The sequence below is a fragment of the Neodiprion fabricii genome, chromosome 2 (genome assembly GCF_021155785.1).
Source record: "Neodiprion fabricii isolate iyNeoFabr1 chromosome 2, iyNeoFabr1.1, whole genome shotgun sequence".
Lineage (NCBI taxonomy): Eukaryota > Metazoa > Arthropoda > Insecta > Hymenoptera > Diprionidae > Neodiprion > Neodiprion fabricii.
In genome coordinates, this window is record NC_060240.1 from 30544867 (window position 1) to 30559377 (window position 14511).

Consider the following 14511-nt stretch of genomic DNA (forward strand, 5'->3'; position numbering starts at 1 on the left):
CGGCATCCGTGCGACTTTGAAATGAGTAATTGCTAGCTCTCTTTCTCTCTCCCATTCCCCACCTCCCCCCTCCTCCTCCTCCTCCGGCGGCTTGCTCATTTCTTTCCTCAATGGGACACCGCAGCCAAAGTCTCAGAGGGTATATACTTTTTTCATTGTTTATTTATGCTTATTCTGATGAAATTACCAATTTTATGCCGGTATACCTGATTCTGATTCTTGGATTAGTTACAAACGATCCGGGAAACATTTTGGGCGATACGGAGAAACGTATTCCTGCCTATTTTATGCAGAAATTTCTCTTTCGTTAGCTATTTTATATACATACTATAATTCCAACTCGTCGATCTTCATTTTTCTCTCTTTGTTAATTTCAAGAGACATTTAACGTCCCGCGCTTCTCGATTTGTTTTAATATTTATAAATATTTATATTTGACTTGGATTTGTCGATGGGTAACGAAAAAATTTGCATATGTGAAAAATGGTGGAAAGTAGTACGAAATATCATTAAAAATGTGGAATCGAATCGATGCCATTTTAACACTATCAAATTTTAGTCCCACGTAATTATGTATACGATTTGAGCGAAAAATTTGAATTTTTCACATTCCAAGTGAATTATTCGCGACATAGGAAATAGTCATCTCAGTGGTTTTTTTTTTTTTTTTTTTTTTTTTTTAATCGTCTCTTCTGCAGGGATTAACATAGTTTTCATTCGAAGCGTGGTAAAATTTATTCTTTCCTCGTATCTGTACTGTATAGTAAAAGAAATCTACCTACATGAAAGACACAATAAGAAAAGAACGAAAATGCTTGACCATTTTGAAAGTGAAACTTTGTGTAATAACAACCTTGCTTATAATACCGTTGCAAACGGAGGATCATTTTTAAAGAGAAAAGATCGATGATGAATCATTGAAAAAATATCTTGCTGCTTCGTCGTGCAGGAAATTCATTCGTAAATAAAGTTGTAAAACTTAGGAATTTCCGTTACAATCCGCGAGTACGCTTTTTCTTTTTCACGACTATGCGAAACATACGTGTGCATTGTTAACAATAAAAAAGAAATGAAAAAATAATTAGCGTGTTCATAAATTCTCAAATTCTTGACGCATCTAAACGTGTGCCATGCTTCACACGAAATTTCACCAATTCGTTTCAACAGGCGTTTGGAGGGGAAAAAAAACAAAAGAAATCAATAATATTTCTTGCGATAATGACGCGATAATGACCGAAAGTGATTTATGAGGCATCGAAGTGCAGCGAGACGACTTGTTAGCCTGCATTAGCGTGCGTTCGACGCGATACGACGTTTATCCTGGTCGCATGATAAAATCGGTCAATTCCCAAAGTCGATGAAGCCTTCAAACATGCAATAGCCATGAAATCGAAGGTATCCAGATACGATCGAATGATCGTCAGATTCTTAGACGGGTTTAAAATGGGGCAGCAAATCATATCAAAGTCTCCTAAAGTTTTCTCTAAATTTCTCGAGTCTCCAAGAATAAAAAAATTCTCGGCAATCAGCTGTACATTTTTAGAGAGTATCGCGGCAGCGGAGAAAACCGTTACATCAGATTCTGTAGTATTTTACACCAGGCAGCTCATATTTCTCGGCATACAAGCGCTGCCGGATCGATTTAATTCTTTCACATTTTATACAAATCCATTTAAATAACGAGAAAGAACGCGTGCGTACGATTTTTTTTCCCTTCCTCACTGAATTCACGCAAAGTTATCAAAAATCGTTTTCGTCATCCAAGTAAATGGTAGAAAATGACCAATCGTCATCGTATTCCGTTCTGCAAAAATATGAATATTCCTTTTTCACGGTTAACAATAAGTTATACATTGCTCAACGACTCACCCTTGTATCACATATGTGTATATTGTTATTGGTGTTGTTGTTTTTGTTGTTGTTGTTGTTGTTGTTAGTGATAATAATAATCTGAAAAGTATCTCGGAAGTTTGAAAAAAAAATAAACAAATAAACAAATCGAAAAAGCAACACATTGTATGCGCAGTATAGTACGTGTGTGCGTCTACACTCGTATGCATATCAAGCGACGCGCCGCCGGCGTGTGTCACAGGTCTCGACATTTACCTTATACCTCTGATGATTATACGCACACGTGTTACAAAAATAACTGACAATGAGGAGTAAATCGCGCGCTCGCTCACCCACGTATATGCGTGTGTTTACGTATGTATGCACGTATGTATGTATTGTGTTGAGAAGAGACCGAAACGACCGGGGCTATCGTTCCTGATACGCAAGCCGCGGCAAGGGGCAAAATAAAAGTCGCGCAAGGCGAATGGAGATGAAATAAAAAAAAGTTAAACGATACGAAAGAAAAAAATTAAAAATAAAAAAAAATAAGGAAAGAAAAGACTGAAAGAAACAAAAAATAATAACGATACCACGCGAAGACGCGTTCAATGATCTTTTAAAAACAAAAATATTCCCGAAGCAGGTGTAATCGCTTTTTTCTCTTATATTCCCGTTTCGTTCGTTCTCGTACAATTAGACGGAGATTGGTGATCGTAGACAGCGTAGATTCTGATCATCGTCATCGTCGTAATATCAAGTTGAGCAAATGCGGTACGGCGGGAAATCGGGGCGACGCGCGGCGTCGCGACGACGAAACGACGGTGGTTGGTGTTTGCAGAGGTACGAGGCTCGACGTCGAGGTCTCACCGTCAGCTAACCGCCGCCGCCGCCGCTGCCGCGGCCAATCCACAAGTTTGTACGCACGCAGGCCAACTTGATTTTGGGGCAGGTCAGGTCCGTCCGTCCGTTCGTTCGTTCGTTCGTTCGTCCATCCGTCCGTCTGTCTGTTCGTCTGCCGTAAGCCCACCCACCAAACCATTCGTCCGTCCGTCCGTCCGCCTGTTCCTCGACTCACTCTTGCCTACCGCGGATGTAGGTATTCGACGGTCACACCAAACCATACGACGATCCTTTTCGGGAAAATAAACGTCATTTTCTTTCACTGTCTTAAATTATTAATTTTTTTTTTTTTTTTTTTTTTTTTTGTAACACTAAATCAACATTTACTTATCGTCTCCCCGATGCGTCACAGGTATCGATATGAATGCACATGTTTTCGTGTATGTATCAGGTGTATACAGTATACAATTATAAACCTAGGATCTGTCGTGTAGTTGAATTTAGGTATAGGTATGCATAATGTGCGTGTGTGTGTGTGTGCAGGTTGGGGGTGAAAAGATTTTTCATCATTTGTGAAGGGTGGGTTGGTGTAGATATGTGTATGTATGTGTTTATATTACGTATGCCATGGAATGCCTCACATACGTATCTATCATTCTCCGTTTTTATTCAATTTCTTTCATCTTATTCTATGATCTTGTATATAACCATATTATAGAATGTTCCGAAAATTCCTATGTAAATTCGACATGTATGCTGACGTATGTGTTAGGTTTTCATATTATGCATGTGTAACGGGGCGCGTATTTTCAGGAGAAATAACAACGTGTTCGCGATGAATGAAATTATTTTGATGCGGATGTTGTACACAAAAGTAAAACACAGCGAAACGAAACGCAAGAAAGATAAAATAAAGAAAAGGAAAAAAAAAAAAAAAGAACGGAAACGAAATAGACAAATATTAAAAATAGAAATAAGTGGAGGAATTATATGTATATGTACAACAGGCATACACGTGTATAATGTTCATACGTATATATGGTAGGTATATTTGCAGGGAAGTGCGCATAGCTAATAATAATTGAGTCAGCAAAAAGAATCTTTTTTTTATCTATTTTATTTTTTTTTTTTTTTAGCTTTTTTAACCTTATTTTTTAAAATGTGTGACGTTGGTAGAGTAGTTTGGAAAAGAAAATACGTATTTGCAACGATAGTCGTTTCTGGGGAAAAAATTTAACGAAAATTACAAGTATGTATAATACATTAGTGACGCGCAGTTATTTCGAAACCTTACGACGTCATCTCATACACTCGAAATATATATTCATAAAATCAATATTACCTCGCTGCTTACAGACAATTTTCATAAATTCAAAGATATTTTTACCAGTGATAGCTGACAGACAAATAAATCGAGGACGACCCAATTATGATGGTGATTATAAATGTATCATCGATTGCTATTTATATACTCTTCTATTTATTAACACTGAATAGCGGAGAGTTCACGCGTTGTGTGGCAAAAAATAGAAAATAATAATAATAACAACACTAATAATGATAAATTTGCAAAATATTTTCTTTCGGTAAATTATAAAAATATTCTTAAAACATTTAGGTAAAGTTTTGTGGTGAAAAATTCCAACGTTACGATGACCTTAATAATTATCGCGTATATTCCCCAATTCGAAGTTCAAGGTGTCTAAAATAAAAACTGTTCCATCATGCAGTTACGGTAGTATTGCAGCCGGTGTATAAGGTACATGTCACATACATCCTCATCGTTTGCAGATCGCTTGTAAAACGGAAGATATCAACGTAACCTTCCAGTTCTTTCGCGGCTCGCTGATTTTTATCCAAGATGGCTGAATTGTGCGGCGGCGGCGGCTGCGGCGGCAGCAACATCGTAGAAGAACAACCGGTGGAATAAAATACGTTTTATAATATATATATGTATATATTTATTGTGAAATTTTTTCGCTCCCGTCTTCGCGTGTTTTTTATTTATTTATTTTTTTTTTTCTTAATTACCTTTTTACTTCCTCGTTCGAGACAAAGTTTCAGAATTCGATTACAATTACACGAGATATCATACAGCTATGGTTATTTTAATATGTTTCATCGGTGCGAGGGAGTTTCTTTTTTTTCCAACGTTATTTATTTAAATTTTTTTCCCCTCTCTCGGTTTCTTTCCTTTTATCGTTTTTCACTTTTGATTCTTTCGCCGCTTGCAGAATTATACGTATCGAGATATTTAATCCAACACGTCAGAGGTGATGACGATTTCACCGATCGTCGTCGGGGCCTCGGGAGAGACGCCATTTTGGGACGGTGATCTAAGCCAAGTGATATACGACTGTCACTTGTTACCGCGAAAACCGCACAGAGTCTCGTTTCAAAGGCTATACACTCGATTCTCGGCATACCTAACTATTCCACTACTCACTCGCCGCACCTGCTCGCGTTTCACACACTCACACACACACCGTATTGTAGATACGAACGTATTTCTTCGTCAATCCGATCCGCCGTGTACAAAGATATATACCTAATTTGTATAAACTGTAATAGAAACCTCTGAAACTAACCGAATCTCCCCTCATCGAATTAGATAAATAATGTATGTATTTCATTAACACTTATACCGGGGACTGACTATTTTATAGGTCAAGTTGTAGTTGTGATTTTAAAGAAAATGCAAGTCTTTTCCTCCGCTCCACTTTTGTGATCATTTCCTTCTATATTTTTCAAATGTTTGAGGCTTAGTTATGTAAGTATTATTATGGATAACGGATCGTTTGCTAATGATAATTGTCATTAGATAATTTCGAGGGTATAATAATCTTTGTAAAATATTTCACATTATATCACAATCCCGGTTCATTCGATTTTAATTGTATTGAAATTCTTTTTATCATCTAATCTATTTTAAGCACAAAGTAATATTTTTCAGATGGTGAAAACCTTTCTCCCCGTTTGAACGATACCAAAACCAAAAAAAAAAAAGAAGAAAGAAAGAAACGGAAGAGATCGCTTGTCTTTTGTGACAAAATAAATAGCGTACGCGTACAACGTTTGTTTGACGAACAATTATCACTAGGATCAAGTTGAGCCTGACTTGTCATTTCGGGATATGAGGAGGGGGGGAAGACGAGATAATTTGGACGTGACTAAATTAATATTTCCTTTAAGGAATATAAATATTTGATTAAACCGTTGTTACAGATACACACGTTCGTGCCGTTGTATCGAAACATTTTTCACTCCGGCGCATAGAGTTCCCTAATCTCGCGACGATAGTCATCGTCGTCCTTGTGTAAATTTTTGTTTATTCTTTTATACCCTCAAATTTTTCTTTCATTCATTATTTCTCATTTAATTACGTACAAGAACGAGTCCAACTTCCGGCGGCGATGTGGAACCGCATTATTGCACACATATCGTAATGCCGCCTCAATTCATTACCTTACATATACTTCACTACAACCGACTTATGCATCACATTCTGTTATCAAATTCTAATCTCTTTTGTTTCGTCGTTGCGAACCGCAAGAATTAATGTGGACGAGAAGCGTACACGTTTCATGTTACACATGTCTCTCTGTTAGAAAGGGTGCGTTTGAATGCTTGAATGCGCATGTCGTAACACGTATGTAAATTGTATGTATATATATATATATACATATATATATACACACACACGTATATACGTATATATTGCCGTGAAATCTCGCTAGCTGCTTATCAGTCTCGCCATAGTTTCCGGAGGTTGCGATATACCGACTATGATTAGCTTCGAATGACGTTAGTTTTGCCCGTGAAAAATAGAGATAGGAATAGTAGGAGAAGGCCTGTCCTTCGCGTTGTTGTCGTAGGTGTATTATGGTGCCTACTTTGTCGTCGTCGCTTTACTGCCGGTTGCCTTTCGCGATGGATCGGCGGTATATATGTTTTATGATTACCGGGCGAATACCGAGAGTGGTAAAGAGATGACGATGCTCCCAGGCCTTGGCAATCGTTACAACTTCGGAATTACATATCTACGCGAACATTTTGACAAGGTCAGTCCTTGCGATATTATTGTACAAGTAACATACCGAACGTCTGTTACTCCGGCAATTTATTATAATTTGATTTATTTAGTCGCGGTAATATGAAATTTTATATTCTGCACTTTGACAGAGATATTTGAGATGTATGTTTTTTATATTCTACATAGCCAATAAGTGTTTCAGTTTAGTTGTAATCAGTTTTTTTAATGTATTTATTAGGTTTTTTTTTTCTCCGATGTGGATAATATTATAGCGAAGCATGCAAAAGGGATTAGAAAAAAAAGGATAAGCAACCACGAGATAGAGCGTCATTAGATGATCTTTGGTCACCAATTATCGCGTATCCTAGTCGAAATTTTTTCGTTTGCAATAATTATCGGAATAACACAATATTTCGGATATCAATATCAAGACAGGAATTTAGTGCTTTTTGGGTAGTTGTTATAGGTACCAAATTGAAAACTGTCGTGCCTGACGTTGAAAAACAAAGATTCGATTATAATATGCAGGTACATTGGTGCCTCGTTTTATTTTTCGATTTTGGCGAACAATTTAAAACAATTTTGAAAATTCTTGGAATTAAGTGATTAATTTGCAATATATGTGGCTATGTTTTTTTTTTTTTTCTTTGTGAAAAAGCGTTTTTGACCGGTAATGAGATAAAGATGAGATTAATTGTTTGAAACACTCGGACTTGTACGTACTTTTTAAGTTTTCTTATCTTTCCTTTCCTGCAGGCTTTTGAGTTGGAGTGAAAAATTCTAAATGAATCTCAATTCTTCTTCAAGTAAGGTATATCAAGTTCACGGAAAACGCACGGACGCAGAATTGGGGCAGGAATAATTTTCGAGCGAAAAACTGTCGAGTAACCCAAATTAACTTAATTAACACCGAAAGAGCACCTAATTTCTGCGTTCATTGATTACTCAAATTATACATCCTTGTTTAATATATTTCTCAATATTTCTTTACGTCATGCCAACAGACAAATGTTGTACATAAATGTCATTGTTTTTTTTTTTTTTTTTTCATCAACAAATTGCTACCATAATTCTATGTTGTCACATTTAATTAGAACCCATAGGTCATCATCTAATTAGGCGATAACATCTGATCGGGCTTTCCAACTTTCTTTCGCTAATATTATACACGTTTTTTTTCTCCTCCGTTATATTGAAAAGCGAAAATGTTGCAAAAAAGAAGTATTTTTAATAATCGATGGATTTTATGGTCACGGTTAGTTGAAACGCAATAATTTCCATTCAACTATTTTTCACTGCCATTGAAATAGGGGGAAAGAATAAATATTCATGCAAAGTTGCAGTATAATGTGAAAACCGACACACTGGTGTAAAAAGAAAGATGGATCAATCCGACCAATTGGCTTTTGAATAAGCGAACGCGCAGACCTAGGACATTGTATTTACCTTAAACCTGCTGTGTTAAAATAAGAATTAGGTTATAAAAATATAAAAATAACCATGAATTTCTAATTCCCTCACACTCGGTTGTTTGCGCGTGTATGTATGCATGTATGTCTGTATATATATGCATACATGTATACGCATATGTCATACTCGGCGTTATCTGCAGTTGCTCGCTTTTCGAAGGTCTGCTTGTATATTTCTGCAGATGTGAAGATTGTACGTTAGTTAGTTCAGCTGGTATACGCATACGTGTAACTAGTAACCATCATCATCATCATCATCATCCTCGTGTCATTTTGTGCGTCGTTCTCTGCAGCAGTTCGCATAATGCTGTACATGTTGTTCTTGTTCTCTTTTCTTTCGAGACGCGGTTTCGAGTCGTGTGCTGTAAGGAATTAGATGCCGCGGGTATATAAAAAGAAAATCTTTTCCTTTTATTCGATGCAGCAAAATTTTCGCCACGTCAACTGCTGTGCTTGCTGTAAGTGAATTACAATTACATATGTTACACGGTTTATGCAATCGTTGATTATAGGTATAATACGCATACCTGTGCGAACACAACCAGACAAAGTCGTGAATTGCTTGTGTAAAAAAATCCGTAGTGATGAGATGCACGTTTTCTCGATTATCTGAGTAATATTGGGAAAAAAAAAAAAAAAAAAATGACATTTATATTATATGTGGGTATTATATTATACTGTGTATGTCAATACTTAAGGATTTTTCACGAATTATAAAATTAGTTATTACCTGCGCACATTTACAACTGTTTGCTGGTTATTATATGCAAAATCGTTGTTTGCAAAATTTTTTCCAACGAATCGTCTGATCTTCCACCTAAACCGCACATATATGCATCATAGCATTTAAGTACCAGTCAGAAGTCGTAATTTATCAATCACTGTCTTCCTCTGGCGCGTTTTATATAGATATTTGTGAAGCATAGAATATAGATAGCCTCTAGCGGGGACCCGAATCCCATACTTTAACATGTGAAATACTCACTCATTCGTACCGTAGTATCAGAGCATCGTGGCTGCAGCAACGACTCGGTTGTATAACGAATTTTAATTGTCGCATCTCGTGTCGAACGGGTCAATGTGGTTATCAGAAAATTCGTTATATACATATATCAGTTATAATTTGTGCGCCAAAGACATAATAATATAGAACTGACGGCATCGCCGTTTATTAAGACAGTTTTACGATTCCGTTTTTAATTTATTTTTAAAAATAATTTTACTTTCTCACATACAGATACACGTTTACGCGGTCATCCTATTTTCTCGTTTTCTCTTTCTCTCTCTTGGTATTTGCAATTTTTTTGTTTTGCTGGAAATATTTGTGTCGTCAATATTCATAAGCGTGAGATGTTATGTGTCGCTAACAATCGGCCAGTCGAAAGAAATCTTCCTGGAACGAATTACTAACGGATTAATTAGTCAAATTATTAATATCATGGCTTCAACAAATAATTGCGTACAAAATAATTCTTGTTTTATATATAGCTTGTTGAATGTGACAATTAATTCTTATTTTCATCTTTACGTCTCGTTCAGGTTTAATATCTTCATCGTACAATCTATAAGGATTTTGAATTTCTGGTAAATGGAATGAAAATTTCTTATAATTCTTATACTGCTTTTAGTTTCATGCAACAACAATAATAACGTCAATGACGGTCGGTTGCTCATATTTGAAACAAAATCAACAGTTATAATCAAGCACGTATATGTATGTATATAACGACGTTCCGTTATAGTACGTTTTGCCTTTCGTTCAGGGAGTGTCCTGGTCTACACTCTATACGCAATTCTGAACAAAAACACTTGAACTTATTTTCATTTGACGCGGAAATAAAGAAATGGTGTGGACTCTACGAAACCTACCATTGCGATTTCGTAAAATCCGTTCCATTTCTTTATTTCTACGTCAAGTGTAAACGTATTTCAGTATTTTTGTTCAGAATTGTGTACAGAATGGGGCTGTTGAGCCCTTTTTTACTTCACGTCACGTCGAAATCGACCAGGGCACCCCCTTAATCTCTCGTCCTCGTCACTGTCTCTTCTTTGCGAACCGATAGGAAATTACAATTATATTGGAGGAAAAACAAAAAAAAAAGATCGCTTTCCTACCGTAGTTCTTTTACACACATGCGTACGCACATATACTATACGTATAATATACGTAACAGTGCAAATCATTTCTGCGAATTATATACAGTGTAGGTTACACAACCGAGCTAAGTGTATAATAAAGAGGTACGATTGTTTGAATTCTCGATCGTTGTCACCAGCAGTGATGTAGCTATTATTATCGTGGAGGGAAGAGCGTGATTTTTGTTCTGTACAGGGAATGAAAATGGAAGGTAGAGAGGGACCGATTTTTGGGCACCTTTGAATTCGGGGCAATAGTTAATTATCGCGTTTGCGTGTAACGGCGCTTCATGTTTGCTCTGCCTCTGATGTTGAAAATTTTCGCGTGCGTAAGCGTGTGGGTGTTTACTTGCAATACCGTTGATCATGGCGGACGACATACGGTGGATGATGATGACGGACTGTCGGACTGTCGGACGGACGCAGGCGCACGACCGACTCTCGTCAAGGCGTTTGCGTCCGTTGCACTTTCTTTATATCGTGTCGGTTCGTATTGAGAGAGAAGAAGAGAATGAGCGGGAGAGGGGGAGAGAGGGGCGGTGGGAGCGAGAAGCTAAAGAGATGATAAATAAACCGGGATAGAGAAGGAGGAGAGGAACGATGGTGAGAAAAGAGACGGGAAAACTGCCGGCGTCGACGGACACGAAGAGGTAGCAGTAGGTAAGGATCGGTAAGGAGAGGAGAGAGAGGATATCGCGCCGCGTGACGCAGTAGGTGTGTGTATATCAATAACGCGATTACGAAGTCCCCGGCGAGCGACGGCGAAACGAACTCGCGGCCGCCGTTGCAGATCGGCGAATCTACCACCACCACCGTTGCCAACAGCGGCGAGCAATTTTGCGGATCTTTGCGAGATCAGCGCGCGGTAGCGGTTCGTTTTCTCTTATTTTATACATAACACGCCCATTATACTTGTATATTATAACTGTGTGTACGACGCTGTATCCCGAGAGAAAAATTCTCACACCCGTATAACGCGGCGGGTAGGTATTATAATGCAACATTTAACCATGCATCGACGTGACAACAGCTGGGCTCCGCTCGATTTGCGAAATATATCCGATATTCAACCGATGAATCGTTCTTTTATGATGTCCAAGGTCAAGCCTTGAACGAGTCGCGGAGGTCGTAGCACTCGCAAGATTCTCCGATGATAAATATGTTTTCTTGTTTCGCCGACGAGAACCGCGGCGCGAATTGATCGTTTCTTCGTTTCTTCGTGCCTGCATTTTGTATCGAAAATCACTTTTTGTTTCATTCTCAAATCGTTGTTGCAACTTGTACGATTTCTTTTTTGGACCCCCCCCCCCCCCCACCACCTCCCCCAACCCGTTATTGCGCTTCCGTAATCGATTTTGGTTTTTTATCGGACAAGCAGGCTGGGAAAGCTTTTAGATTTGTGGAAAATTTTTGCGACATTTGTGGCGTCATAAGGGAAGAGAGAGAGAGAGAGATGGGGATGTTACGTCATCGTGGTAGCGCCGCTTACCGGGGACGCCTTTCGTCGTCATGGCGACGCAGCACCGGTCTACCTTGTATTTATTGGCAGCCTCGTTCTTCGTTATAAGGTTCAAAGGAAATATCAGGTTTTACTCGTGCACGCTGTGCGTGTGTGTTGGCATATTATGTAGGATCCGACTACCCACCTCTCTTCGTTTCGTAACGTTAATTCACGAGTGTAACAAACGAAGTACCGACACAAGATCGCAGGCTGCGACACGCTTTCCGGATGATATCCAGTAATCTCTTCCTTTCTCCCCCCCCCCCCCCCCCTCCCCTCTCTCTCTTTCTCACACAGTTCGTCCCTTTTTTTTCATATGCTTTATTTTTCTCTATCGGTTTTTTATTTCTCTTTGTCAACTGGCGAAAAGTGTTCACCACGTGGAAGAACCGTACAGAACTGTATGCAGTTCTGCAAATCGTTATATTCGTTTTAGCATGTGTACCGGAAAGAAGAAACAACCTCGTCGTCGTTTTTATACGTGTAGTAGAATGGAAAAAAAAATAAAATGAAACACGTGCGGAAATGGTGCTTCTTACGGAGTGCTTATACTTCGTACCTTGTCGTTGAGTGTGCGTGTGTGCGTATGCATGCGTATACAATAATTGTTAAAAATTTCTCGGGCAAGTTTTCTGGGAACAGCGCAAACCCGCTGGCTACACGAAACTTTGAATTTTTGCAACATGATTGTTGCAAATCTCCGACATGTGGTGGCTGGCTGGTTAGCATTGCTCGCACTTTACTCGATCCTCCTGAATCACGATGACGACGGGAGGTCACGGCTGCTGATTTCCAACTAACATTGAATTCTGTTTAGCGTTTTGCCTCGCTTGTGTAAGATACATTGGAAAAACGGCGATGCGTCGTGAATTATACTCGTCCGATACAAAGTGTGTCGTTTCCGTTCTCTCTTTTTTTCTATCTTTCTTTCCGCTTACTTTGTTCCAAATTCTTCAATATCATCTAATCATCGCGTATTACGTATATTCTTTGAAATTACCCCAAAATGTGTACACGCCGCTGAGAGATTGAGAAATGAAAGTAAAATACAGAAACAGGAGTAGCAAGAGCAACGACAACAACTTTCCGCTATCATCGTGAATCTCGTTCGTTTGTCACACCGTGTAATATTTTGCACAGAGTTACGAAATTTCCCCTTGATTGTAATTGCGTCTCCCCGTTGCGTCGCCGGAAATTGAAATTTGATTACTCAAATTTACCGCAATTTTCATCTTAGCAATTCGTCGTCCCAAGATTTGCTTGTTTGTTTATTTCTTCCTTCGATGATCATATATGCATGTGTTACGTAGGCGGGAGAAATTACTCGCCAAGAACTTGTCTCCGGTTTTCTAAAATGTATGAAAAAATAAAATCTACCGCATCTTGTGATACGTCGCGTGTGTCGCACATACGCATTTGCGGCATCTGGGGCAGGCAAATAATTTTTATTGCTCCATTTCCGCGCCGGATTACCAACAACTCGCACGATCCGGATGCCTGCTGCGGTGACTATTGAGAGAAGATTCGCATTTTGCAATATGTACATCTAATAAAACGTTGAGTTCTATAAAAAAATCTCCCATCCCAGCTGTAGACAAGCCACCGCGCTCTTTGTTATACCGTCTTACTTTCCTTTGGCTGTTTTCGTTTTCGCGTATTTAATATATATATATATATATGTGTATATATATATATATATATATATATATATATATATATATATGCCTTTACCTTTTATTATTGCCTTACTTTGTATTATGTACTTTTAATTTTATTTATAAGCTTGTACTTCACATTATGTAGCTTTATCTGTATCGTTCGTACAACGACGACGAGGACGGCACCTTATTCATACTGCCATGTGAAAAATTACTCATTGCGAATAATGATAAATAAGTGGCTACGTGTTAATTGAAGGATTCCATGGCGCGAGACGGCTTGTTTAAATAAAATCTGAGCAGAATGTATAATAGTATAGAAAATTTCGGGCAGAATATTTTTTATCATCTTCTTGCGAATTTCTCTCATTATTCTCATTCCGTCTTTGAAGTAAACAAATATCACCTAAATATCTTGCTACTAATGATTAATTATTTTCTCTTTGTGTATTCTCTTTTGTCGAACTCATTGTAATTATTCTCATTCTGAGTATTATTTACGCTATATGTAATGAAATATCGTCCTATAGTCTCGTTTTTTTTAATTCATTTCACATCCGAAGGTTGCTTCCAGAACACGTAGTACGTGTAGAAGGTATATTTTACGCGTATTGTATAGAGACACGGCTGTTAGATAATCCATTGCCGATCGTCGTAATATGTATAAGTACCTGCGTATAAGATTTACGATAATCATTAATGTTTTCCTCGTTTTGAGGCATCTTTTTTTGTTTTGTTTTTTTTTCATTCCGTCCGTTCCTTTTTTGCTCTCATACTCCCTCTAATTCCATCCGCCGCAATTCTTTTTTTCTCCACATAGTTAAACTTTATATAATACATGTAACACATATAAATATACCCGACGTCGTAATTATATTTCGAAACACTCTATAATTAGTTAATTACCACGATTTCCAACGTAGATTTCTTATTTTTTTTTTTTTTTTTATACACAACGTACAATAATATCGTTGATTATTTATTTCGCGTATATACATGATATTATTTACGTAACACACCGGCTATGGTATAGATGGATAG

The 14511-nt window shown here is 37.9% G+C and overlaps 1 protein-coding gene across 14 annotated transcripts in view; it reads left to right on the top strand.

The window, feature by feature from the left end:
- Window positions 1-14511, top strand: part of LOC124175163 (nuclear receptor coactivator 1-like) — a 64073-nt gene that overhangs the window by 26486 nt on the left and 23076 nt on the right. The window contains exon 1 of one of the 14 annotated variants that reach the window (XM_046555129.1): window positions 10850-10971. The exons of the other annotated variants lie outside the window; for them this stretch is intronic. The gene's annotated coding sequence lies outside the window, so the exon portion shown is untranslated. Of the gene's footprint in view, window positions 1-10849; window positions 10972-14511 lie in introns of those variants that run through there. 14 annotated transcript variants of the gene reach the window in all.